General features: G+C 40.5%; 1 protein-coding gene across 3 annotated transcripts in view; it reads left to right on the plus strand.

Annotated features, from left to right (window-relative positions):
• The first annotated feature begins 5,923 nt into the window (after positions 1-5,923).
• Positions 5,924-25,579, plus strand: part of MIDEAS (mitotic deacetylase associated SANT domain protein) — a 56,275-nt gene continuing 36,619 nt past the window's right edge. Inside the window, exon 1 of one of the 3 annotated variants that reach the window (XM_030483056.1) lies at positions 5,924-6,041. The gene's annotated coding sequence lies outside the window, so the exon portion shown is untranslated. Of the gene's footprint in view, positions 6,042-6,304; positions 6,485-6,597; positions 6,873-25,579 lie in introns of those variants that run through there. The other 2 variants (XM_030483057.1, XM_030483058.1) reach the window with 2 other exon arrangements.

Raw genomic sequence — 25,579 nt, forward strand, 5'->3', positions numbered from 1 at the left:
CAGCTGGTTGTCTTGGGGAAAAGGAGACAGAAGAAGCCTTAGTGGAAGTTACCTGCAAAAACAAGCCTCAGCAGGAGCTTCTGCCATGTTGGCCTGGGAGCTGTGTTAAGCTGAGGCTGTTGTGTGTGGCCCCGCCTGAGCTATGTTGCAGCTGCATTGTAGCCATGCCTGTGGTCTGTGAACTTGCTTTCCCAGCTTAACCTCAGCCCTGCCTCATCCCCATGAGGATGCTGATGTCCTGAGTTTGGGGCTGACCCCCTGGCCTGCCCTACTTCCTTCCTGGGGGCAGTGGGACCAGCCTCAGCTGGTGAAGGCCTGGCCCTGCCAGCCTCGGGAATCTCCTTGGCTCCTGACACCAACCCTTGGTTCTTCCCGAGAGTCATTCACTTAAATCTTAAACCAGAGTATCTATTACGAGAAAGAAAATCCATCCATTTTATTTCTAGACAGTTTTACATGTGAATTTCACAAAAACTGTAGAAGTACTCTCATATTTTATAAAGCATTCACCGTGAAACCAATGTGGTGCAGGAATTGATGTAAGTGCTCCTGAAAGCAGGTCTACAAACTTCCAAAACTTCAAGAGTTTGGAAATGATGTATACAGACATCCATAGTAGTAGAGTGTGTTCCTTTTAAAGATGTTGCACTCTTGTAATGTGTAATAAGAGGAAAATTCCAGAAAGATTTGTTGAAATTGATTATAATAATGGCCATCAAACCGTTTAGTAATTATAGCATTAAGAATACGTATTAGTGTTAAAAATATGCATGTGCCCACCAGTTCTTGATAATTCTTGCCCACCATATTTTTCAGGAGTGTTTCTACTGATCTGAAGTATTCTTGATCTTGTTGAGAGCTATTAGTCTATGCACATTTTCAAGGTATGTTTATTAATAATAATAGTAATTCATAGAGCTAATGAATTTACAGTACATTTTCAGAGTTCTAAAATAAAATACTGCATATATTCATTTGTTCCTTTTCTAACAGTTCCTCTCGCACAGTAGATAGGAAAATTTCATCTCTAAATATTTAAGGAATAAGCAGAGGCAGTTTACAGCCAGCTTTTTGAAAATGGTCTTATTTTAGGTGGTGGTTAATTTCTTTTTAAAATCATCCTGCTGAAGGTAATTTGAACCCCATTTTCAGAAGGACTTATGCCACCGTTCAGTCACTTGAGCAGCATGAAACATTTGGCGTCCTCTAATTGTATGTGTAGACTAGTGACACCTAGATGAGGGGTCATGTTGTAGTACAATCTGCAGACTGAGTTCCTAAAATACAGAAAAAATATAGTGTGACAGACAAATTTAAATGTAGACTTGAGCATTCAATAGCTCAGCTCTTGAACCTCTGTGTGACCTTGAACTTGCCACTTAGCTTCCCCAAATGTCTTTTTCCTCAGTTGCAAACCAGGAATAATGTTACCACAGACTATTGTTTGTCAAACAAACAAAGAATGTGGGATTCTGGAGAAAGTAATAGTAAATGCAGACAGGACTGCAAAGTGTGTTTAATGCTACACAACCTAGCAAACGTAGGAAGAGAGTTTCAGCAGTCCTGGTTTTCAGCATGTCATGTAACTCAGTACATCATAGATTCTTCACTGTCTTTCTCACCGTGGTGTCTGAGCTTCTTTCAGTAGTGTTTAAGCAATGTGAATATTTTTTTACATGTGGTTTCTTCTCTAAACCACAGGTCCCTCCCTTTCCCTCATGTAATGAGGTCTCATCCTGCTTCTCAGGGAGCCAGTTCATGACACTTTGAGTGTGTGTGTATACACGTATGTATTTACACACAGAGTCTATAAATAAACATATTTTTCCCTAAGTTGGTCAAAGAAGCTGAATCTTGCTCAAGTTAGTAAAGCAAACTCAGTGTTTTAATTTTAAACTTGTATATGAAGAGAAAAATAAATACTTTTTTCCTTTTTGCAAATTCTTTTTAAAAAGTCAAACCCCTTCTTTCCAAACATTCTCACTGCATCAAGTTTCCCAAGAGAAGTTGTATCCTAGAATAATACTTCAGATGCAACATCTTGAGAGTTCTATTTTAATTACGACAAAGATGGGAGACACGCTGATACTGGAGAAACTCACATTATTCTGTGGTAGATTTTATACTGATCTTGTATGAAAAGGGAAAAAAGTATTTTAATAAAATTTTCTCCTGTAATAATGCAGGTGGAAAATGCTGACTATCAAGGAATGGGTTTCTTTGGATTCATACTGATGGTCTTCTAAATTCACCACCTCAAAACTAAAGCCCATACAACCTGAAACACATGCAATCACTTGTATTCCCTATAGATTTTTTCAAACTACATTCCTATAATTTAATTAGGCCTCTTATGTGAGAAGGGGATTTGCTTCTTGAATTATAGAATCACTCAGGTTGGAGGGGATTTGGAGAGGTCACCTGTTCAATCTTCTGCTCAAAGCAGAGTCAACACTGAATTCAGACTACATTGCTCAGGGCTTTCTTTGTCAGGTAGTTCAGGCTTTCTTAGGTGTTGGAAACTTGGAAGGAAGGAAGGAAATTCCACAGCCTCTTGTGGCACCCTGCTGCATTGCTTCACTATTCTCACTGGCTGGTTAGAACTCTCTCCCGCTGTGCATCTCGATAAAGAGCCTGGCCTTGCCGTCTCTTGTAGGTAAAGATCTAGCCTTGTAGCTACAGGAAGGCTGGTATTAAGTCTTTCCTAACTGTTTTCCTTTCCACACTAGACAAGCCCAGTTTCCCTTTACCTGTCCTTGCAGAGGTTGTCTATTCCAGCCCCTGACCATCTTGGCTTTCTACTGGCTCAAGTTTATCAATATCTTTCTTGCACTGGGGTGCCTGAAAGTGGACATGGTATTCCAGGTGCACACTAACAAATGATGAGCAAAGAGGAATAGTCATTTCCCTTGACCTAGCTGTGCTTTTCTTTATACAGTCCAGGATGCTTTTAGCCTTCAGTGCTGGCTGGTGTTTACCCCACTGTCCACCAGGACCTCCAGACCTTTTTCAGTCGTGCTGCATGGCCTGTTGGTCCCAGCCTGTGCAATGGCAAAAGGTTAGTCTAGACAAAGCGCAGGGCTTTGCATTAGTCTGTGTTGAACTTGATGTGGTTCCTGCCAGTCCATTCTCTAGCTTGCCTAGAGGCAGCCCTCCCCTCAAGCACTGAATACATCTGTGGGATAAACACTGCGGCTGTTCATCACTGGTTTATGCTGGCATCTATTTTTTGAGAAAAATATCACATCCAATGGAATTTTTAGAGGAAATTTCAGTGTGATTTTGAGATGGAAGTTTTAGGCTTATTGGAATCTGAAATTTTTATTACAAAGGGTGTAATTATTTTCTTCCTAGCCATAGCGATTAAAACCCTCCTTTTATACTTAATTTCAGGGAGAACTAATAGCTCCATATTGTCTCCCATAACGCTGGAGCACTGGTTCAAGTCCGGACGACTGGAAAGGGGCTGGAGCATTGGCTTTCCTACGACTTGGTGAAAAGAGTGCCACCTGCTGAGCGTATGTCCCAGTTTGCAAACGTAAGTATGCAAAGCATAGTCTTTAATCCAAATTCTGACTCAGAGCAATCCAGTTTATTAATGATATGAGTCGATGCTGTTACACCACAAGATGTGTCTGTACAAGCCAAAGAAACCTAAGATTTTATATGGTGATAGCTAGGAAATCTTCCAATCTCTTCCTTCCATGTAATAATAAAATAATGACCTACCAGGGGATATATGTATATTAAGCTTTGTTACTGTAAAAGCGATGGAGTGCAGCCTGGATGCAGTGTCAGCAAATGCTGAGAAAAGGAGAAAGGAATAATAATAATAAATTTTATAAAAGCAAGCATAGCAAAAGCTGCTACTACGAGAAACAAAATTATGATGTTTGGTTCTGGAGGAGATGCAAGGACTGCATAATGTGAGGAACAGAGAAACAATTAAAGAGTTCATAATGGCAAAATCTTGACAAAACATTTCATAAAACTGTTTATTGCCCAGTACCATACAGCTTTCGAAACACTCCTCATGGCATGGTGTCTTTGAAGTATGCTTCATCTGTTTTGGAGCTATGAACTGGCTGGTTGTACCTACAGGCTTGCCTGGTTTGTTCTTATCACATTTGGTATGTTTAGGAAGAAGTACCACCCTTTCCTATAGATTTTGCATCTTTACAGTGTGCTTCAGCTTTGGCCTTCTGGTTATAATGTTGACTTTGGCTCAGTGAAGGACTCCTGTCTACCTTTTACATTATTTAGGAGGCAACTATGAAAACCCAACAACATTAAAATGTCTCTTAGACAAGGGTAGACAGCATACTCCCCTGGCTGCGCAATGTTAGCTTCTGTAGCCAGATGATGACGTTTCTGCCATTGTCTGCTGCTTTGACGTGATTATGAGTTGTGAAACAGGAGTCACTACTCATGGTTTTGCTTCCCAAACTCCAAACAGATGAAGTACAACATGCATTTGTTCTGGCTGGATGGAAAAGCTAAATTTTGCTGTTACAACATGATTTACAGTCACGGAAGAGTGGGATTTGTTTGTGTGTGTGTGTGTGTGTGTGTGTGTGTGTGTGTGTGTGTGTGTGTGTTTGTTTGGGTTGGTTTTCTTCCCCGCCAATGAAAGTTCAGATAAGCAATTTCAATCTTACTAATATCTGATAATATCCTTCATGGGAGGCACTGGTTGCCTAACATCTTAGAGAAGGAAGTAACTCCAGCTTATGGAATCTGTCTTTTCAGTCTTTATTATCAATTGCATGCCTTTGACTTCAGTTTTAGTCATTATATATTCAATTATTTAAGGTTACTTTACATAGTAGCTAATTTGTGAACAGCTGTGAATATTCTTTCTGCATTGATTTAAATAGCTATTGACCTATTGCTCCTGTCTATTCAGGAGTTTAGAAGAGCAAACGCGTTAATGGTAAAATAGAAGAGTTTTTCTTGACTGTTGCATTGAGACAGTGTTGCATCAAGGGATACCTTTGGTTATGAAAGAAAAAAACAACTTTACCAGTAGTACCTGTGGCTACTATTTTGCTCTTCGACTCCATGTGTCTCACTTACTCTCTGCACCGTGACAGGAAAAGATTGGGTGTGGTAATTAGACGACTGACCTGGGACTCATCAGAGAAACCTGGTTGGTTATGCATCAGATGCCTTCTGTAGTCACGAGTCAGTCACTTCTCTGGGCTCCTGTTCCCACACATCTTGAGCTTCCCTGGTAAAAAGTTCTGCATGGAAGCCAGGACCTATTGTGAAAGAAATGCGAACTAGGGTAAGAGGGCAAAAATTACTTCTAGATTTCACTCTATAAAGCAATACATGCTAGGAGGGGAACTGCCCTGCTGGTCTGGGGAAAAAAAACCAGCAGTGCTGCTGCGTGCACAGAGTGATCTCAGCCTGGATGAACATAAACACGTGGCAACGTGCATGTTGGGGAAAAATGTTGGACATTTTCATGTAGCTTGGCGTGTTTCACTGAAGGAGAGCCTAATCTGTCAATGCTGTCTCAATGTTGTTTTATATTCTGAAAGTTTTGTTGATCGTGGACGAACTCAGGTATCGGAGCAGTCTACAGGGGGAGCAATGACGAAGCAGCTCCTTTATTTCCTGCCTGAAGAGGAGTAGCGTGCCTGCATTTGCCAGCACACTGTGTTTTTTATTCTCAGACCAAGGCGCCAGAGGAAGCCATATTCCAGCAGAGGAGCTGAACATTTTTAGAAACCTCAGCAGTTAGGTGTTCTTGTGCAAGGAAATTTCAGTGTTCTTGTGCAAGTAAATTTCAGGCGTTTGGTAAAACAGCCAGCAGTGTAGAGATGACCTGACCTGCTCTCTTCCTTGTTTTTCCACTTTTTTTCTTCAGGAAAAACTGTGAGAAGAGGGACTAAAGGAGGGAAACAGGAAAAAATCGTGTTTTCCTCTGGTTCCAGTGGCTCCTTAAAAACAAAAAGCTTTCCGTTTGCTTGTTTTTCTTTAGAGAGAAAGGCCACGAAGCCCGATCGCGCTGGCTGGCACCGAACATCGTACCGGTGAGTTTAGCCAGGTGCTGGTCGCGGCAGCGTTTTGCACGGCTTTGGCTTCCAAATCAGTGCTGCAAACTCTGCCCGCCCATGCCTCGGCGGGGATTTCCCCTCCTTCCCTGCACGCAGCGGCCAAAGCCGAGCACGGAAGGTCAAGCCAAGAGCTGCGAAAAGGGGTGGGGGGCCAGGCCAGTGCCAGGAAGAGACGCCGAGGGTCGGCGGGGCTTGCGGCTGGGGGGTGGGAAGGCGGGAGGAGGAGGAGTTGAGGAGCCCGGGCCTGGGAGCCTCCCCACTTACCGCACTAGGAAGTGACGCTTTCCCTGAGTCCCGGAGAGAAAGAAACAAAGTTTGGGTGCCTTTCCCCCCCACACACCCCTCCGCTCCTCCTTCTCCCCCACCTTTGCCAATTGCCGCCCCGCAGGCGCCCGCTGCAGCAGTCTCTCGCTTCGCAGGTGAGCCACCGCGTTTTCGGCCCGCTCCTGTTTTTCGCGGGTTTATTATTTTTTCCCCTCACGTCTTGCTTCCGTTTTCCTGCCATTTTGGACAGGGGGTGTCTCTGCTGGGGCTTTTTTTTTTTTTGTGGGGGGGTGGTGGTGGTTAGGGGTGCTGTGCTTTGTTCACGGGTGCAAGATGGGGAGGAAAAGCGCCCGTGGAGGCGTCGGGGCCGCCTGACTCCAGCCCGCCGGGGCAGCGGCGCTCCCGGCCTGGCTGCTGCGGGGGGGCAGCCTCGGCTGCTGAGCCACGGCCGCCCGCTGACCGCAAGTCCTTGCGAGGGCTCCGGAGGGGTCACTTCGGTGCTGTCTGGCTGCAGCAGCGCCTGGAGGACGCGTCTGTGTGCGGGTGAGCTGCCTGCGGACGGCATTTGCGGGTGGTGGTTTGGGGTTGGGTGCTTTTGGGGTTGTTTGGGGGGGGGGGGGGTTGGTGGTGGTGTTTCTCTTTGCTTGCTGCGTGCCGGAGCCGGGGCAGCGCCGCGTGTGCCGCGTGTGCAGGCTCGGCCGGCGGGGTTGGATTTCTCTGCTGGGGTTTACGCAGTGCAGGGGGGTTGGGGAGGAATTTCTTAGGTAATGTCCGAAAATCCCGTGGTCTCCAATGTGCAGCTTCTTTCTCTGGCAGCAACTGCAAAGGGCCGATTCTGTGCAGTTTCTGTGCAGTGCAGCAGCAAAAGCTGACGAGGCACCCACGCACGTATGTGCGAGCCTTATATAATACTTAAGGGATTTGTTTTTCGTTTAACAGGCGTGAGCAGGATTTATTTTTGGTTCGTGAAGTCTTGTGTGGTTGCAGCCTGCAGAATTAGACCAATGCTCTCTTTGCTCCACAGAGGTTTACTTGCATCCTCTTTAAAACAGCTTCTTTTTTAATAATAATATTTCATTTCGTCCTGACTCCGTGTTTTGAGAGCGGGGTAAAGGCCGTCTACACTGGAGCAAGCAGTAAGCAGTTAAGGGAGGGGAAGAGGGAAAAGAAATGTCCTAATGCAGAGACTGATATTAGGTTGTTTAGAGGGCGAGACTGCAGTTCCAAGCAGCAACAGCAGCAGCTTTATGACTGTGTGTAATTACAGAGTGATTGCATAGGACAGCATTGTTGGAACGAATACGTATACACAGGCTATTGTGCAAGATTTCTGTACCGAAGAAAACGTAGTTCTGCATTGCAAATGCTAAAAAGAGAATGCATTCTGCATTGAACTGCCACTTTCCTCTTTTGACTTCACCGAAGAATTAGGAGGGGGATGGGGAGAGAAGGAGAAGTGGAGCGAGGCCAATCGTAGAAGTTGCACAACTGAAATACTCATCAGAAACGCCCCCAGTAGTCTCTGAAATCACTGAAGAAATTGAAAGCTCGTTGAATCTGTGGTTCCTCTTTCTAAAGTGATGATGCAGCAGGTGAAAATCAGGCAGGTTTGCTAAGAGTCCGGCAGGTTTAGTGCAACTCTTGCTCAGCTGTGCTTGTGTGCTAGGTTAAAATGAGCAACTGCGGTTCAGGCAGTGTGCTTGGAAATGGAGAAAAGAGTGCTCGGGAGAGTTTACGTGTCAGGCCACGAACGGTTAGAGGTTGAAAGGAGTGCTAGACCAGGCATAAGTTTTGAATATGCTGTTTCAACTTCAGTGGAAGAGTTGCATATTGCTTGGTGATCTTGCAGGCAGTGTTGTCTGAGGGATAGGACAGGGCATTGAGAGTGTGCCATTGAGGACATGTTAGCAAGTCTTTTAACAACGACTGTGGAAGACCGTCAAAATTACACCAAAGTCCTTGTGGATACCAATTAAGGTACCTAAGATTTGTTTTTAAGAGATTCTGGTTACTCGTAATTTTTATCAGTTTAGTTGTGGAAGTAGTTGGAATTCATAAAATACAGATCCAAACGATTTCAGAACTGCTACTCAGAAATTGGCCTTTCTAAGGCTGGAGACAGTTTTCTAGAAATGTTATCTTTAACCATCATGCTAATTTCTTAATAAATGCTGTGAAGGCCTGTAAAATATTTTGAGCACTGTGATCTAAAGTACTATAAAAATGGAAAGCTGCTTTAAAATTTCTTGGTGTTCAACTAGAATGTATTTTAGTAATACACACAGATCCTCTTATTAATGGTAGTTTCCTCAGGTTGTCAACTAAATGCTTCATGTAAAATATATGTAGCTTTGTTAATGAAGAACATAATGATGTCCTGAAGAAGTTTGGGTGTTTTGGGTTTTTTTTCTTTTGAGAAGTAGCTAATTAACCAATCTGACAAACTTAGTTTCATAGTGATCCTTCTGTAAATGTATTGGGGCATTTTATCTTAATACAAAATAAGCAAAGATACATTAATCTGTGCATAACTATGACGTTCCATTTGTACATTTTTCTTTGAATTGTTTCTCATGTTTTGACTGACTTTTCAATCCATGTTTCAATGTACAAGTTACTTCTGGGGAAAACCAGAAACAGTGCTTAAAGATTCCTTGAATAATTTGTCGTGGTGATACAATGTAGTCATTCCTTATGCTAAATCTTTTGATTTTCACAGCCTATATTGTGGGAGAAAAAGCTGTAGGCCAGGATTCTTCAGACTTGTATACAAAGGAGTAGGTAACTTTCATGTCCATAAGTCGTCCTGTGGTACTCAGTGGAGTTAGTCATAGATACACATTTTTGTGCATAGTAGCAAAAGGGAGGTGTAGCTGTGCTAGCCTTGAACCCATCCAGGTGCATGAGAGTAATGGTGATATGAAACTGAGGGCTGTAGCACACTACAAGCCTTTTGGGAGCCTACATGATCATTCCAGATGTTAATTATGTGTTTGTATTTTCACTCCTATTGTCTGTCACCTGTAAGTGGCAGCTGCAGAGCTGCATGAGATGTTTCCAAGCCTGGCATCCCTCCCATGATGCTGTTCCATCAGGCTGCCAGGCAATGCATGCAGTTGCCCCTAAGAGGGGACCTGCAGCCTTGCTTTGGGAATGGCTGCCTTGGTGATGGTGTTAGCAGCAGCATGTGTGTGTGGGGGGGCATGGTCAGGCATGTAAGGAACGGAGAGCAACTTCTACGAATCAGGATGGGGGTCTGTCTAGCCCATAGTCCTGTTTTGGATATGTTTAGCCATTATCAAGGGGTATCTACTCAAGAAACTTACATAGTTTTCCCTCAAGCTCAGGTAAACCTTTAGCAGCCTCTTTTTTAACCTATTGATCAAATTATGGAATGAGGGTGTTGATGGGACTTGTATTAGGGATAAGAGCTGATCTGGTTATGTTGTTTCTTAAAAACAAAAGAACAACCCTCCCAAAAACCCAACTTTTTTTCTTTTTTTTTTTTTTCCTCAGGCATTTCATAAAATCTTAGTATTGGTTGCAGTAAATTACAGTTTATGCTAAAATGAAATGTAGTAAATATGCATATTGTCTCCAGTGCAGTTAGTGATATTCTAAGTGACATAAAGCGAGAAATAAACCACTTTTCTCTGAGTGTTCATCATGTGAAACAGGGGGGTGAGGGAGGCAGGAGCCCTGGTGGTGAGGTTTCGCAACACATGTCCAAAAAGCTAGCAAATTCTGGCACAGGCAAGCCAAGGCTTGTGAGTCAGCTCCAAATGGAAGAGTTGCCACTGAGCAATTTGTAAATAGGAGGGATGTGCTGCTAATTCACAGAAATATCATCATTAGGACCTCCCCTAATAATTGGAAGTGTGGCACAGAGCTGTCTGTCAGACAGGAGTTGTTCGTGCTTTGAATCACATGTTCCCTTCAGCGTGATTCGAGCGTTCAAACCCAGAAGTCCCTGTCATGCAATATCTGGGTCCCTGAAGGAGGTGGTTGCTCAAGCAATCATTTAAATTTTTGTAGCTGCATACCAGCAACTTGCATTCCGCGTGGAAGCTCCTTGGCAGCTACAGCAGCTCCCAGTGCACAAATGGCATGTGCTTCCAGCGTGAGGCTGCTCCAGGAGCACTTCACGGTGTTTTGCGTGAAGAAGAAGAAGAAGAAGAAAATCTTCTGTTTCTGAATGGTCTCCAACTGTAGCCCTTCTCCAGTGCTCTGCTGATCAACTCGAACGACTGAAAAATATTATGAGGAAAAGCTATGCCCTTCACTGCAGGGAAAATGTGAATGTCTGCATTTGGAATGCAGCCAACGTTCAGGTATTCAGGAGCAAACGGTCGAATGGGGAATGCAGAGATAAATCTTGGTAATTAATTCTTTGCTTTTTGGGCTGTGTTGATTCTTCTTCTCATGTTTGGTGCAACTGACAGCCACCTGAGCAGCAGGCTTGAATTAATAGAATTAATTCATCTCTACATACTATAGAAGGTGCACAGATATTCTTTGAAATTGGCATCTCAAAAATGGATGTTCTTTTTATGTACAAGTAAATTACATGAATGCCTTGTTGCATTGACAGCTGGTGTTGATCAAGAAGTTTAAAAACTGGGAAAAGCTTTTAGATTTGGAGGCGGTGGCAAAGTGGGTGCTTTTTTTTGGTGTTTTGTTTTTTTAAGGCATCTTGAGAGGCCTACAGTAAAACATGGACTAATGCTTTCTTGTCTTTAGGTTTTGAAACTTAATTTAAAAGTTCTAAATAGTTTGACTTAAGTATTGGTAAAGATTGAAACAATGCTGTTAATGGCTGCAGTAAACTGAGAAACAGTTCTGCGATCTTTTTTTGCTAAATTTGTTACTAATTCATTCCATGTTCAGTGTTGGGATGTAAGGAGGTAGGAAGTGGAATCAAGTCAGTATTCAAGTTTCATTTCTTCTTTGCTGTATATTATTTTCTCACGCGAAAATTGGTTCTCTGTTGCTTAGCTTCCCCCATTGTAACTTACTGATAGGAGAGGTTATAGTGCAATAATACACATTGATATACCCTCCTCATACTTATTTTGGGAAGGCAAATTAAATGTGTATGTGTATTTATGTGTACACACACTGTTCTGTTAACATACCCTTAAGATTCTCATGTTATAACTGGGTTCTCCTGAGAATGAATGTTTCTTGCTAGAGTTCTGTTTGTGAAGTTTTGGTTTTTTAAAAGAACTTCTTGATTTTTTTATTTTTTTTTCCCTATTTGTTTGACTGTTTGTTACTATTTCAAGCTTGAATATCATGCTAAATTTTGGGGTTTATCTTAATTTGTTGTTTTTAATACTGTCGCTTTGGATTGTTACTATCTTGTCACTTTTTTTTATCAAGAGCTTTTAACTGAGATGACTTTTTGAAATACTGGTTTGACTTTGCAGTCTGGTTGTAGTACAGAGTTGTATGGTTGATTTCCAGCTACCAGATTGGCTGTATCCCTTTGGCAGGGGTAAACTAAAATCAGTTCTCTGAAGCGGCATGGTGTGGGGCAATAGGTCTGCTGAAATGCTTGTCACCTTGTCTGCAGTGTGCATTGTGATGAAGTCTAAAGTTGAAACTAGTCCTAGAAGTCTGAATAATCTCCAAATTCCTTTATGGTATAGTTCGTAGGGTAAACATACGTTTCTGTTTGGATCCCATTGCGTGATTTCAAACTGGACTTAATCATGTATGCTTAGGTGTGGCCTTATCTGCTACGTCTGTGTACACACATTCCTTGAGCATCTCCTTTTGAACTCCTGCATCTGTCTCTCTTAGTAATCTGTCATAAATGATGTTATTATTTAGAGTTTTATAGTAAGGCAAGTCAACTATTCCTGCAGTTTCATAATATCCTTAACTGTTCAGATTCTCAACCCTGAATAGTCACCTTTAGACACATTGAAAAGTAAAATGTGCCATACATTAAAAATACTCTTGGGATTTTACTGCATCCTTCGCCATTAAGTTGTCTTATTTTCGGGCTTTATTGCTTCTTACATAATGTATTGCTCATTCTTTCAAGCACTTCCTGAAAGGAGAGTTTGCTGTGTTTGTGGGAAGTTACTGCACTTGGGTGGAGAAGAATTTAGCAAAGTATTTTCCTATTTTGAATTTGGTTTTATACCATTTGAGACAAAATCCCAGTGCTGCCAAATTCCTGGTGAGAGGAGAGAGAGCCACAGCTGTAAGGCATTTTGATTGCTTTAGGAGATTCCAATGATGATAATTTAGGATATCAAATACTCATGTATGCAGAACTGGCAGGGAAATCTGACTGTGCCTATGGTTTAGTTTGATTTTGTGACTTAGAATATTCTGAGTTGAATTATTCACTTAGAACCTTTTTTGACAACCTCTAAATGTTATCCTGTAGGAGACATGCTAAATATTTGGATAATTTATAATATGATCCTTATTATATTGAATTAAAATTATAAATATATTTGGATTTTGATTGGAAAGCTGTTATATTATCACATTTTAAGAAAATATGAATATTTTTTAAAGTATAATGAGTAAATCATAGTCTCTTAGAACAGTATTCATTTAAATGGAGATTTTTTTTTTTAAAGGATGTTGATATGCCTGGGGAGAAATAAATGAATGTACTGTAAATGAAAGCTGGGAATTAAGAAGTATTACTGTACCATTGGGCGTTCTTAATAATAACAGTTTAAGCTGTCCTCCTTGAATATTTGGAAAGTCTTTTAAACAAAAACAGTGTTACTGCAAGTAAAGAATTGCACAAAATGTCGCATTTGATTATGGACTTCATTTTTTCTGATTCAATTTCAGTATTGGTCTTTGTTACTGTGATTTTCTAAATACATACAAGAATGCAAAAAGTATTTAAGACACTTCTTTCCTACTGAACTATGAGAACTACTTTGACTTAGGTTTTTTTTGTTTTGCTTTTAGTGCTCTTCTTTGGCAAAAGTGAAATATTTCAGGTATGGTGCTAGCTGTCTTACTTTGCTAATAGCACTTTCTTTCTATAGAAAGCATACTATAACTTTTTCTGTGGAAAAATTTGATCTGTAATAAAAGTGCTCTTATTGCCTAGGAATATGAAAAGAAGAATGTGAAACACTTATAAACAATTAATTTTGAATTTGAGATGCAAAGAATAAACATTCAAGTGTTGAGGTATTAAAACCCTAGGGAGATTGGGATACATAATACTGTGCTTAGGTTTTACAGTTGCTGACAGTGAATAATGGGCTCCCTTGCAAGAAGCTTCATTGAAGTCAAATGCCAATATTTTTTCTTTAAAAAAGTGAACAAAGCCTATCTGAGGTTTTTCGTTTGCCATATAAATAAACCCAGTAACCTTCCCTTTACAGAGGAAATTAAAATACAGAGAGCTTTGTTAGCAAAAGAAATAAAATGCAAATTTGAATCCTTGATTTGTAAAGTTCTTCTCTACAGCTGGAAGAGCTCTTAATAATAATTGCTATTGATATAAATTGTACATTGGAAGATTCAGTTTCCTCATTCGGGTACTCTCTCCTGGAATTTTAAATGAGCTAGCCTGCCTGTGCACACACGTATGCTAAGATGCAGGTTTTTGTTTGTCTAAGAGTGACATAAGCATATATTTGCTCAATTTTAAAGTGCAGGAAACAAAAGAAATTTGGGCAGGCTGGTCATAGAGAAGCAAAGCATCTTATCAACAAAGAGGAGACAGAGCAAGGTTAGAGACCTTTCACTGGACTTCAGGTTGCACTGCTGCTTTTTATCAAGTTTATGGATTTCTCCACAAGGCACCTCTGTCAGAGGTATCATTAGTCAAGTATGACACCAAAGGCAGTGGCCCAAATACTTGTCAACATCATCAATTGCTTGGCCACGTGTACTCGGATATTCAGTTAAAGGGACAGTGTACTTGATATTTGGACTGGATGTTAAAACAGCCATGTTGGCAAGATGCTGCTGCTTTTGTGCTGACTAAATGCTTGGGTGTCATTTGGTTGGCTTTTACTTTTTTCTTTAAGCAGAAGTGTTTTGGTTTGTTTTTTCCCCCCAGTGGTGAGAAATCTAAACATGTTCCAATCATGACCAGCAGTATTTTGTTGTCACAGTACTGTGAAGTTACTGTTCATGTTTGTGGAAAAATGACTAGTAAATGAAAGGGCAAAACTTCTTAAGATAACCCTCGAACAAATGTTCTCATGCACACGCAAAGTGCTGAGGTAGGAAGATGCTTAGATTTAGAAAGTTTTACTGCTTCCTTCATGAAAGGGATTGGCACTTAGATTTGAATCTCGAATTGTAAATACTCACTTCAGTCCATCTACTACCATAAAAGCGTGTATCAAGGACTGCATGACAAAAAGGAAACAAGAAAACTCAGTGTTTTAACTGGTTCACATGTTACTCAGCTGAAGAGCAAAGATGACATTGATCTTTGAAGCATTTATTTGGTTTCTAAGACAGACAGTTTCTTAAGAAAAAAAGTAATCCAGTTTTCTATAGTCTCTTGTCAAAAAAATTGAGCAGAAGTCTGCTAAAGAGGGTTTGTGAGAATAATTCAAATCTGCATAAGGCGATTTGCTTCTGCTCTTCATATCATGAGCATTAATAAAAGACTAATGCACCCACTCTGTAATTCTCAGGCTATGTGGTATACAGAAGTACAGTTTTACTATGTTTCTTTCATATTCTGGTCCAGTATGGTTTTACTGCAGGCTTTTACCATTTTAGATTGAATAATATGTAACAAAGGTGCAGGGCACATGTAGACCGTTAAAGGCAAATTTGAGAATTTGGTTTGCTAGTGGAGGCTGCAATGCTGTGACTGGGTCTGTACTAGCTGTTCTTGTGGAGGCCTGCGTGAGGAATACAGCCTGGGGGGAGCTTTCTAATGTATTATTTGGGTTAAAATGTTTAAGAAGTTATATCTATACTCTTACTGAGAAGTCAATGGCTTTGTTTAGTCTTTAAAAATCTTAAGTAAAATCTTGCTCTCAATCTCTTGTATTAACCTGAAGTGCTTTTAGTGTCTTATCTCCAAGTTAACTGGTGTTAATATTTTGTATGTGGGGAAGTGTTTGTATTTAGGATTTCACCGAGCTTTTTATTCATACATAGACACAACAAGCTGCCTATGCTGAAACTGAAGTGGTCAGCAACAAGGTGCATGTTGGCTAGAACTTAGAGGAAGTCTAGCTCTTTGCCCTGACCCAGAAGGCCATTAGGTCTTCCAGTCATGGAATTTCCTGCATCTGATATAGAAGTCTGCACTTACATTTACAAACTGTTACATAACTGTGGGACAACTAAGATCAAAGACAGACTTGAAAGAGAAGGCAACAAAACGTTATATAGGGAGGAGGTGTTTTCTGGTGCCATAGGACATACAACAAAACTGTTTCCAGCCTTCTCTCTTTCTTGCAGTCTCACTCCTGACAAGTAATTTACATGGATTGTGCCTTGTTATCATCCTCGGTTTTTAGGTGAGGTAATTGCCTTCAACGAAGAGGCTGCAGAGCGGTTCTCTGATCTGACAAGTGGTGGCACAATGTCAGGAGTGGGGATGGCTCATGGGGCTCGGGTCAGGGAAGGTGTGATGTGTGAGTCTGAGTTTGCATCTCCATGGCTGGCTGTTTTGTCAGCAGGCTTTGTGCAGGAGGTCACACCCTCTCACAAATACTGTGTTTGAGAAGGAGCTGGCTTTGTTGTTCAGAAATAGTTACTGGCACCCTCTGTGGACTTCCAGCAGATAGAGGCACTTAAGCCTTAGGTAGAAAAGCAACTTTTTTCGTTCAAATGAAGATATATGTTAGCCTATGATGCATCCTTTGTGGGCTTTTGACTGTCTTTTTGCTGGGCATGCTGATTAAAAGGCTGATTTCTGGTTGTCTGTAAGATGCTTAATTCATTTTTGGGTTGTTTTTTTTTTTCTAGAAATCTGAGACATGGAACAGGCTTCTGGTTTGCACTCCAGAAACGAATCACCAATTTCTGTATGGAGCAGACTGAATAGAGTTTCTCTAGCTAGGTTACTTATTTGCCTTTAAATCAGGTTGTCAGTGAACAAAATTACCATCTCTGTGGTTATGTGCACTTAGGTGATTTCATACTGGCTCTTATGCAGAGTGATTTCATACTTTTCTGTTTCTCAGTTGGGTAACTTTGGCAGTGTCATCGAAAAGAACAAAGATGGAAGAAACCAAAGTGGTGGATCAACTTTCTCCCTTGGAGCATGGTTCCAGGGCATTTTTCCCAGGTGGAGCATTTTTCCAGGGATTTTCCCAGGAGACCTGCCCTGGAGCAGGTCTGTCAGCTGCTCTCTAATGCTTTTTTTTTTTGTGATGATGAACAGAACAACTCTATTTTGCTGTGTGCTTAAAAGTATTTTAAGAAGACAGTGCTTTCTGAGTGACTTGATTTATGAGAGAAGAGTACAGTGTGGAGGTGGAAGGATAGTCTGTGTTTAGTGACAGCTGTAACTGAGCTACTGCAAGTGGCAGAATTTGCTTGGGAAAGTGCTCTAGATTAAGTGTAGGATGCCTGGCTGTTTACAAGTAACCATCTGAGCCATACAGTTTGGATTCATGGAGAGAATGTGACAATCTATTAACATCTTTAGTTACTCAACTAGTTTATTTTTGGGAGCTCATGAATTGGCAGCACATAGTGACCCCGTCTGAAGGGGAGAAGTGTAATGACTTTGAATGCAGGAAACTTAGTGAAGTTATTAAGTTACTTGGTACTATTTCTTTGCAGTAACCATAATGGAGATTTTAACCCTTTGCTTTCCCACTGAACATTTTTGCATAGTGTTGATGTATCTTGATGCAAATCTAATACTATCCTCTCGGTGCAAAATTGCTTAATGCGTCAAAAGGTAGCTTTGAAGAGTATGAAGTTTTCTTGTTTGAAAAGGGGGATGGCGGGAAATGATTTGGTGGTAGATAGCTTGTTTCTAACCCTTTGTAACGTTATACCCTTCCTTGGGAATAGCTGTAGCTTGGATTCAGAATTGGTCCTGGGCACAAAATGCTACAACATAGAAAAGACAGAGCTGTCTAGCACACAGGTAAGACTAGATTGCCTACAAGTAAGGAGCTGAGAGAAGTGGTATTTAGGTACAAAACCAGAGCTGTGTTTTGCATGACACTGATACTGCTTTTGCACTATGTGGCTAGAGAGACCCAGCAAACAGAATCAAAAACTGACAGTGACAACTGCAAAGTCTTACAGAAACTTGGCCCTTTCTATTAGAAGTTTTCTACATGTGGCTGGTTTGTATGGAATTATTACCCGTTAGCATCGTGCATAAGAAGATAAGAACAAGAAAGCTTTCTTGTAGTCTGTACCTTGTAGCTAGTACTGCAGTCCTGGTTTAGGAGAGCTGATACAAGGTTGCATGGAGTAATAAGGAAGTTTATTCTGGAAGAAATGTGGTTTTCTTTTGGCTTTCAAAGTTCTGTCCCCTTAAACCATCAGAAATTCTCAACTGCGTTGTCAGTTTAGTTGAAAACTACTTCATTGCTGGAAGTGTTACTTGCAGTTGTCTTACTGAAAAGTTAAACTGTGTTCATGACTTCATCATTCCATAACCCTATATTCATTCATTCACACAGTTCACTTGTAGTCTCATACCAGCATTGCAGGATTTCTTACTGATGCTGAATGTTGAGAACAGATCACTTTTCAGCCACTTTGAAGGGAAAGAACCACTGATTCGATTTTTGTTTTTATACAAACAAAATTTGAAAAATGCCAACAGATGAAGAAATAAAGAAAAGGCTAGTACTTGGCATGGTGACTGGACTCATGGAGACCATTTTGCTTTAAAAGTGAACTTCTTTCCATCCCCTTTTTTAAATGAGGAAGATCTGGAAAACTTGTGTCTGGAACAACGTCAATTGTCGGCTTATCTGTTCAGCAGCAGTCCCTTACTATTATTAAATACAATTGCTGGAAAAAAAGGTTGTCTTGGGTCTCACATCTTAATTGAAGGCAGGGATGTTAATTATTTTTGGTTTTTTTCCCACAGTGTATATTAGATATTAGCTCCAAACAGTACAAGTTCTTTTTCCGGTACTCTCAGTGCTTTCAACATAATTTTAATAAATCTATAACTCATTTGTCTAAAGTTTTAGATGAGCTGTTCCTAATTTTAAGAATCAAAGCCTCCATTACAGTAACTTAAAAATTAAAATATTTCCAGCTGAAAAATTCTTTTCTCCCTTTTGTAGATCACCCTAAATACCGGTTTAACCATTACCAGCTCCTTGTTGGTTAAACACAAAAAAATACATAGTTGTATTTTCATGTTGCTTAATAGTTTGTTGATAACTGAGAAGGTTCTCAAACAAATTGCAATTTTGGGGGTGAAAAAACTGAAGTCCTTGATGCATCTCTTACAAGAATTTCTTGAAAGCAAAATAACATTTTTTTTGTTTGAATTTTGAAACAAGAGAGTGTTTTTACAATTCCTTGATGACTGAAAAGACATTATTAATATGCTGGAGCCTTCATAGTTTATTCAGATGCAAGCATAAGGAAGAACACCACCTCTGACCAGGTTGCAAATACATTAGAGCCTTAATGTCATTGAAAGCATCACATCTCTTGTAAGTTGAGGACTAAAGCAGTCGAAGGAGACTTTGATTTGGGTTTTTTCTTGAGGGTTGTGGGTAGCAGTGTATGGCTTTTTAATATTAAAAAAAACCCCAAACAAACCAGTAGCAAGAAAACCTTCCCTGTCAATGAAGTCTGAACGCTGTGATGTAGCTAGGCTCTTTTTAGTCTAATTTACCATTTTGGGGAGCTTGGTTTCCTTCTAATGCAGAAGTTGAAAAAGAAACTATATTAATTGCTCGTGGAAATGCAGAACAAGTAGTATAACCAACAGAAGGGGTTGTATATTTAAATAAATAAATAAATAAATTGAAAGATCCTTATCCAAGACCTAAATGAAATTAATGTCTTCCAAGATGCCTTTATATGCACTGCTGGAGAGGGTGAAGGACTCCATGTGTGTGCTACAGATGTCTGTTGCCTTGCCTGTCTTTGCAGGGGTGTTTAGTGCCTGGGGGGGGCCTAAATTAATGAAGGGGGGAGTCGGATGTCACAGCAGCCGCAGCCACATGTCATGGCATGCCAGGCTGCCTGTGAGGGCAGGGGAGCTGCCAGGTGCCTGGTGTGGAGGGCAGCCTGTGCTTCATGACTCTTGACACCAGTAGAGCTCAGCTGCAGCGTGGACACAAACCCTTTGAGAGATCCTGTTTCCTCAGGCTGTCACTTGGGTTCTTGCTCAGCAGCTGATGCATTTCCTTGGGGAATGCAACATCACAAAAGTATGCTTTTAGACTCTGAGTGGCTTTGGAGCAGCTGTATTGGAGCAGCTAAGTAAGTATAACCCTCTGTAAGAGGAAATAACTTTTCTACCAGATACATGCACAGATGGATTGTAATCACACTGAAGGTAGTGTTTGCCTCAACAAGAGAGAGAAACTTTTTAGAAGAGTTGCTATAAATGGAAATCTGTGCTTACACTTGCTTCTTGCAGCAGAAGTTGGAGAACACGATTCCTGCCTAGGAGGAATGAGATAGGCATCCTAGGGAGTTCAGAAAACTAAAGGAGCTAGGGAGGTGCAGGCCATGAGCTGCAACAGCAATGTACATTAAAATTTATTGGTCCCCAGATGCCAACAAAAGTGTCTGGGAGCAGTTCTACAGCAGTGCAGGTGGACCTGGGTAACAGAGATGCTAACATACTGGGTGCCAGTATGCTCAGAGAGAGCAGGGGAGGATAAGCTTTCCCCTGCCAAGGGGAAGCCCAGTGTTCTTGCCACCTCCAAAATACAGATTTCATTTTGGATAGGAAAATAAGATTTATTTATGCAAATTTGGAAGATAGGTAGTAATTACAGATACACTTCCTAAAATATTTGATAATAAATAAAGTACAGAGCTAAAATTACATGCAGACACTTGCAAGAGCTGCTGCTTCTTCAGGAAGAAATGATGATGATAGAATAGTGAATCTGGTATAAGATTATTCCAGGACTTTTTTTTCTTTTTTCTTTAATGAATGAGGGAGTTCTTTAATGAATACTTTAATGAAGTATTGTTCATCACTTCATCTTTAAATACTAAGATGCTTTAATGAATAAGAAGTTGTTACTGATGGGATTTTGATTTTAAAAAGGCAGCTTCGAGCTGAAAAGCAAACTTGCAGATTTAAATAACACCCTCTGTATCTTAAAATAAATGGATTGTATCCCCTGCCAGAAATGGTGCCAGTATCCAGAAGAGGCTGTAGGGCCATGTGATGGAGCTGCATGCCTTAAAGACTAAAAAGTGACTTTAAGTTAGTGCGTACATCTGCAATTGTATGTCTGCCTTTTTCTCTTGAAACAGGAAAGAAAAAAAGAGGTTAAGCTTTAGTGTGGGAGGGAAGAGGTGGTCACTGGTTGCTTTTAAACTCTGAGGTTTTCCAGAATGCCTGGGAAGGACATGGTGTTTTTGCAGTGCACGTTCACTGGGGTCTGTGCAGCAGATCTTTGGCAAGAGCTTGCTGTGCTCTGCAGGCCAGTTTTCCACCACCCTCAGCAAGTTGGTCACCACTGATTATTCTTTCCACATGTCGATTTTGTGCATGAAGTCACTTTAGGGAATTGAAGGCAAAATTCAGGAGCTGGGAGGTTAATTATTTCCCTTGCCTTTTTGCTTGTGTGTGCAATTTGCTTAGAGGGAGAGGGAGGAGAGTGTTAACCATTTACATCTTCCCTCATTCCTCCCCAGAATGATTGTGGAAATTATTCCTAGACTGGTTTAGTGAAGTTGCTCTCAATAGTAGAGACTGTTGTAAGTACGTAGATTATCAAGAAACACCCAGTGGGAGGATTTTGTTACTGAAGAGTTACTTCTCCAGCATGAACAGGAAAAGAACATGTCCATATTTGTCTGGGGAAATTTTTACTGCTGCAGCAAGGCAAGCAAAGTATCTTTATTGCTCTGGACTTTATTTTAAACTGTTTATTCAAAGACCACCGGAAGTGTCATTTTACTTGCTTAAGGTATAAAAAGCCTGAAAAGTTGGAGTGTGGTAAGCAATTTCCTTTTTTAACATCAGAGTTGCAGATCTGCTTACTTTAGAGTTTGACTAGAGAGCTAGTGAAGTGATACTGGCACTTGAGCAACCGACAGGTGTTTTTCTTTCCCATTGCTGACATTAAAAACATGAACCTTTAAATCCAATGTCTACTGAATGTTAGGGGGAGGTATGTGTAGGAAATTTTTCAATTGATTTTGGAGAATTCATGATCTTTGAAACTATAAGCAGTTCCTCCAATGATACTGAGAAATTTGTCATACAATATTCTTTCCATGTCCAAAAAAAGAAGTGTTAATTCCTCTTCACCATGCAAATATCTGTGCATAAAAATAAAAGATTGATATTAACAAGTGAAATTACCAATTGTGAGAAGCTACTTTAAAAAAAGGTGGGGGGAGGGCACACTATGAAGTTATTACAGTTGCTGAATTGGATGGGTCGTTCATGTCTTTTAAAAGAGTTTGTCCTGCCATAGTATCTTTGTGGAATTAAATATATTTAACTGGAAGGCATTGTGTTCTAGAAAATGGACAAAATGTACTGGGTATGAAGATGTAAGAGGAAATGCATCTGCAGAGCCTGATACGCTTCTGGTTTCAGAAGAGAGATATTTTCTTCTTTCTGCTAGTTTTTTCATGGTCTCACCTTTTTCTCATGGGTTAGCTTCCTACACGTGGCAACATGAATGGAAACCAATTTTTGTACGTGACCTCAATCTAGAATCAAAAGTGGTAAATTCTTCAGCCCTGGGCCTCTGAGACTGCTGCCTGGGGGAATCCCTCTGTCTGTGCAGGTGCTACTGTGAAGCTTTATGCCAAATCTGGGGTCACACATCTTGCAGAAGGTGAGCTGAAGATAACTTAAGAATGTGGAAACCTTGCTTAAGCAAAGCCCTAAGTTTAGAAATTGCTGCAATAATAAAAGCTTAGCCTGCTGCATGCAGGAACTGTGTAAAAGTAGAAGCCATTCCTTTCTGTGAACTTTCTTCCTCATGGTCTTATGTGCAGGTAGCCATGAGAGTGATTTTTCTATTGTGTTTTTTGTTTGGTTTTGTGGCTCTGACAATACTTCCGTGACTGATTTGGCAGATTTTGTCTGCAAGGGAACCTTTTGTGCTGAGTCTACAAGATTTTTGGTAAGGAAGAAAGAGAACAAAGCCACAAGTATAAGTGGTGGGAGATTTAGGAACAGAATTGTCTTAACTTTATTTACTGTAATAGGTGAATTTCATCACAGTTATGTGCAAATTAGTACTTGTTCTTTCTAAGTAATACTGTGACTTGGCATTCTTCATGCATAACTTTCAAGGCTTGTTGTTTTGGGGTTTTTTTGGTGGGGTTTTTTTTGTTTATTTTTGTAAGCAGCTGGTGTAAATACATAGCTTTTTAGGGAAAGGGGAAAAACAAGACTTGCAATTTCATCTCTAGTGCTTGCATTTAAAAAACTCTGGCCCCTGTTTTATTTTTTTCCATGACACTTCATTATATTTCACAACCAAACGTGTGATGGTTCTGCCCCTCCCTTCCCCCTCTTGCCTCCTTAAAAGACAGAAATATGATGTTTGCAACTGCAGTTTATGACTGCAGAGCAAACCTGGGGCAAGAGGACCATGGTGCACCCCACCTCTGGGACATCAGAAGAGCCAGAGATGGCAGCAGCAGAGCCCCTTCTATGGTCTGCTGAAAGAGTCCTGTTGTTCCTGCAGACCAACTGCTGTGATCTCTGCCATGTTCCTGCTAAAAAAAATCAGTACAAGTTTTGCTCTTAACTTGGCCAGAGGCAGGGTTAAACAAAAGATTCAGTTAGAGGGATCAAGGGGTAGAAGCTCGTCCCTGCACGGGTGGGCTTTGAACATGTGAGATTCTGATGCATCCGTTTCTTGTGGGCCTGAAAGATGTTTCTTGTTTGTGGCGCCTCAGATGTTGGAGTTGTGGGAAAAGAGCAAAAATTCTTTTCCCTTGAAGTGGTTGTTGGGAAGGAGGTTGCATAGATGGGATATATGTCACGGAATTTGCTAAAAGCACTATCTTACAGGATTTAAGGACTCCTTTTCTTTTTTTTATTGATTCCAAAGTGTGCTTTTATGCTTATGGTGATCATAAGTGATGTAAACAGATGAAAATATGTATCAAAGCTGATCTACTTATAGCTATAAATTAGTATATTCCTTCCCTTCTTTCTTCATTTGAATTTGTAATTGCATGCAGGGAAGGGATTTGATGAGGTTCTTCAGCATTGCTACCTCATCCCTAGATGGAATGAGTAGCAATGTCATGTTTGCACCTGAATAGGTTGGCCTCATATTCCTGAATTGTGCTGTGTGTTCCCTGGGCACTACTGCAGTCAAGGCTAATACATCACTATGCATATATGCCTTATAGGTGACAACTCTAATAAAAGCTAGAAAAGTATTTTTTAGTTCTACAATAAACCTGCATTGACTGCAATATACTTCTCTTGAGTTTATTCTTATGCATGGCATACAGTCTCATGGGCAGGCTGAAGCAGGGAGAAATGTTTCAGGGAGGTTTCATTTGCACTTTAGCCATCCTTAGGATGGGATTTCAAACTGAGTAAGAAGACTAAAGTTGATTGAAAGGGCAGGGCACTAGCTTGACACTGAGTTGGGTTCCCTGCTCTGTCATACACCTCTTCAGGCCAAGTCACTTCATAGTCACTCTCTCTGACTTACTCCTCTTCAATAAAAAGGTAATAATAGTAGTTCCCTGCCTTAAAGAGGTGTTGCCAGAGTACGTGCATTAGAGTATGTAGTGCTGTTATGCTATGATTATGAGGCATCTGGGTAAAATAGACATTGCAGTAGTACAGTTTCTGTACTACAGTGCAAGAAATGAAGCCATGGGCAATAAGAGGAGGACACCTGGCTGGTGTTGTCATTTTCTTAAACCCAAAACAAATAACAAAATACAAAAGCCCCAACCAGTACACTTCATCCAAGTGGAAGAGCTCTTTCCCTTAGCCTGCAGTTCCAGGCAGAGCTCATGGACCATACAAAGGCATTGTACAATGCTGCATCTATGGAGTATTAGTTAGAGATTTCTAGTATGACACTGCCATAGATACATATTAATGTTATGTATGACATAACAGATACGGGTGGGTGAACTTTCATGTGCTTTAGAAGATATTGTGGTTTTTTTATATCAAAATAGCCTTAACATTTACAGGAGTAAATGTTTATGGGAGGAGTTATACTGGGTATTTTAAGAAGCAGTGTTCTATGCCAGTTTCTGAATTTTAATGTATCTGTTCAAAATGAAGATGCTTTACCTGACGTCTTGCAAATGCAGTTTGTATCTGCACAGTATGAAGGGGCGAACAGCGGACAAAACAGATCAAGGAATTCCAGAAGAATAATCTCTTGTGTCTACCTGTTTGCTCTGTTGTGCAAAACAAGCTCTTTTTTATCTCTTTAAATTAAAAATACAGAATGTTGCACATGACACATGCTGTGAGGTTGGACGAATTGGTGTCAATACATTGCTTCAACTCTTACAAAAGTGTTACATGAATGTTAAGTATTCCAATAACATCAAGTTTGTTTGTCGACAAGTTCCTTCAACTACTTCCCCAAACAGATTTTTTCTTCAATGTAGCAACTATAGTAGAAAGTTTTTTCTGCATTGGTTGATTCCTAGATCTCTCCCAAATGGGGGACAGCTGTGTAATGAGTCTCAGCCTGCTAATGGGAGACTGGACGTTCTTTATTATTGTTTGGAGATCAGTTGAAAAGAGTAATCATCAAAAGCTGTGGAACATAAGCTGAACTAGTAAACTATTTGAAATAAGAGGGTGCTATAGAGCTGGTGTGGAAAAATCCTTTAATGTTCACAAAATGCATTATGGATTGTAAAGGAGCATCAATTTCAGAATTTCTTTTTCTTCGATGTGAGAGAAGAGTCCATACACCTGAAGAGGTGGTTAGTTCATTAGCCTTTCATTCTGAGAGTGAAAACTCTATTATATAAGGGATTCTGTTTTATTTTTAATGATTAGCAATTTCTTCTGGAGATGGTCAAGTGTTAGCATTGATCCTCTTAGCAGCTTTTCTGGCCAGTTGCTGTGTGACTTTCCAATTACTTATGGACTGCTTTTTCACAATTGGGAAGGACTTACTGTTCCTGTT

This window comes from Strigops habroptila, chromosome 4, assembly GCF_004027225.2.
Source record: "Strigops habroptila isolate Jane chromosome 4, bStrHab1.2.pri, whole genome shotgun sequence".
NCBI classification, from domain to species: domain Eukaryota; kingdom Metazoa; phylum Chordata; class Aves; order Psittaciformes; family Psittacidae; genus Strigops; species Strigops habroptila.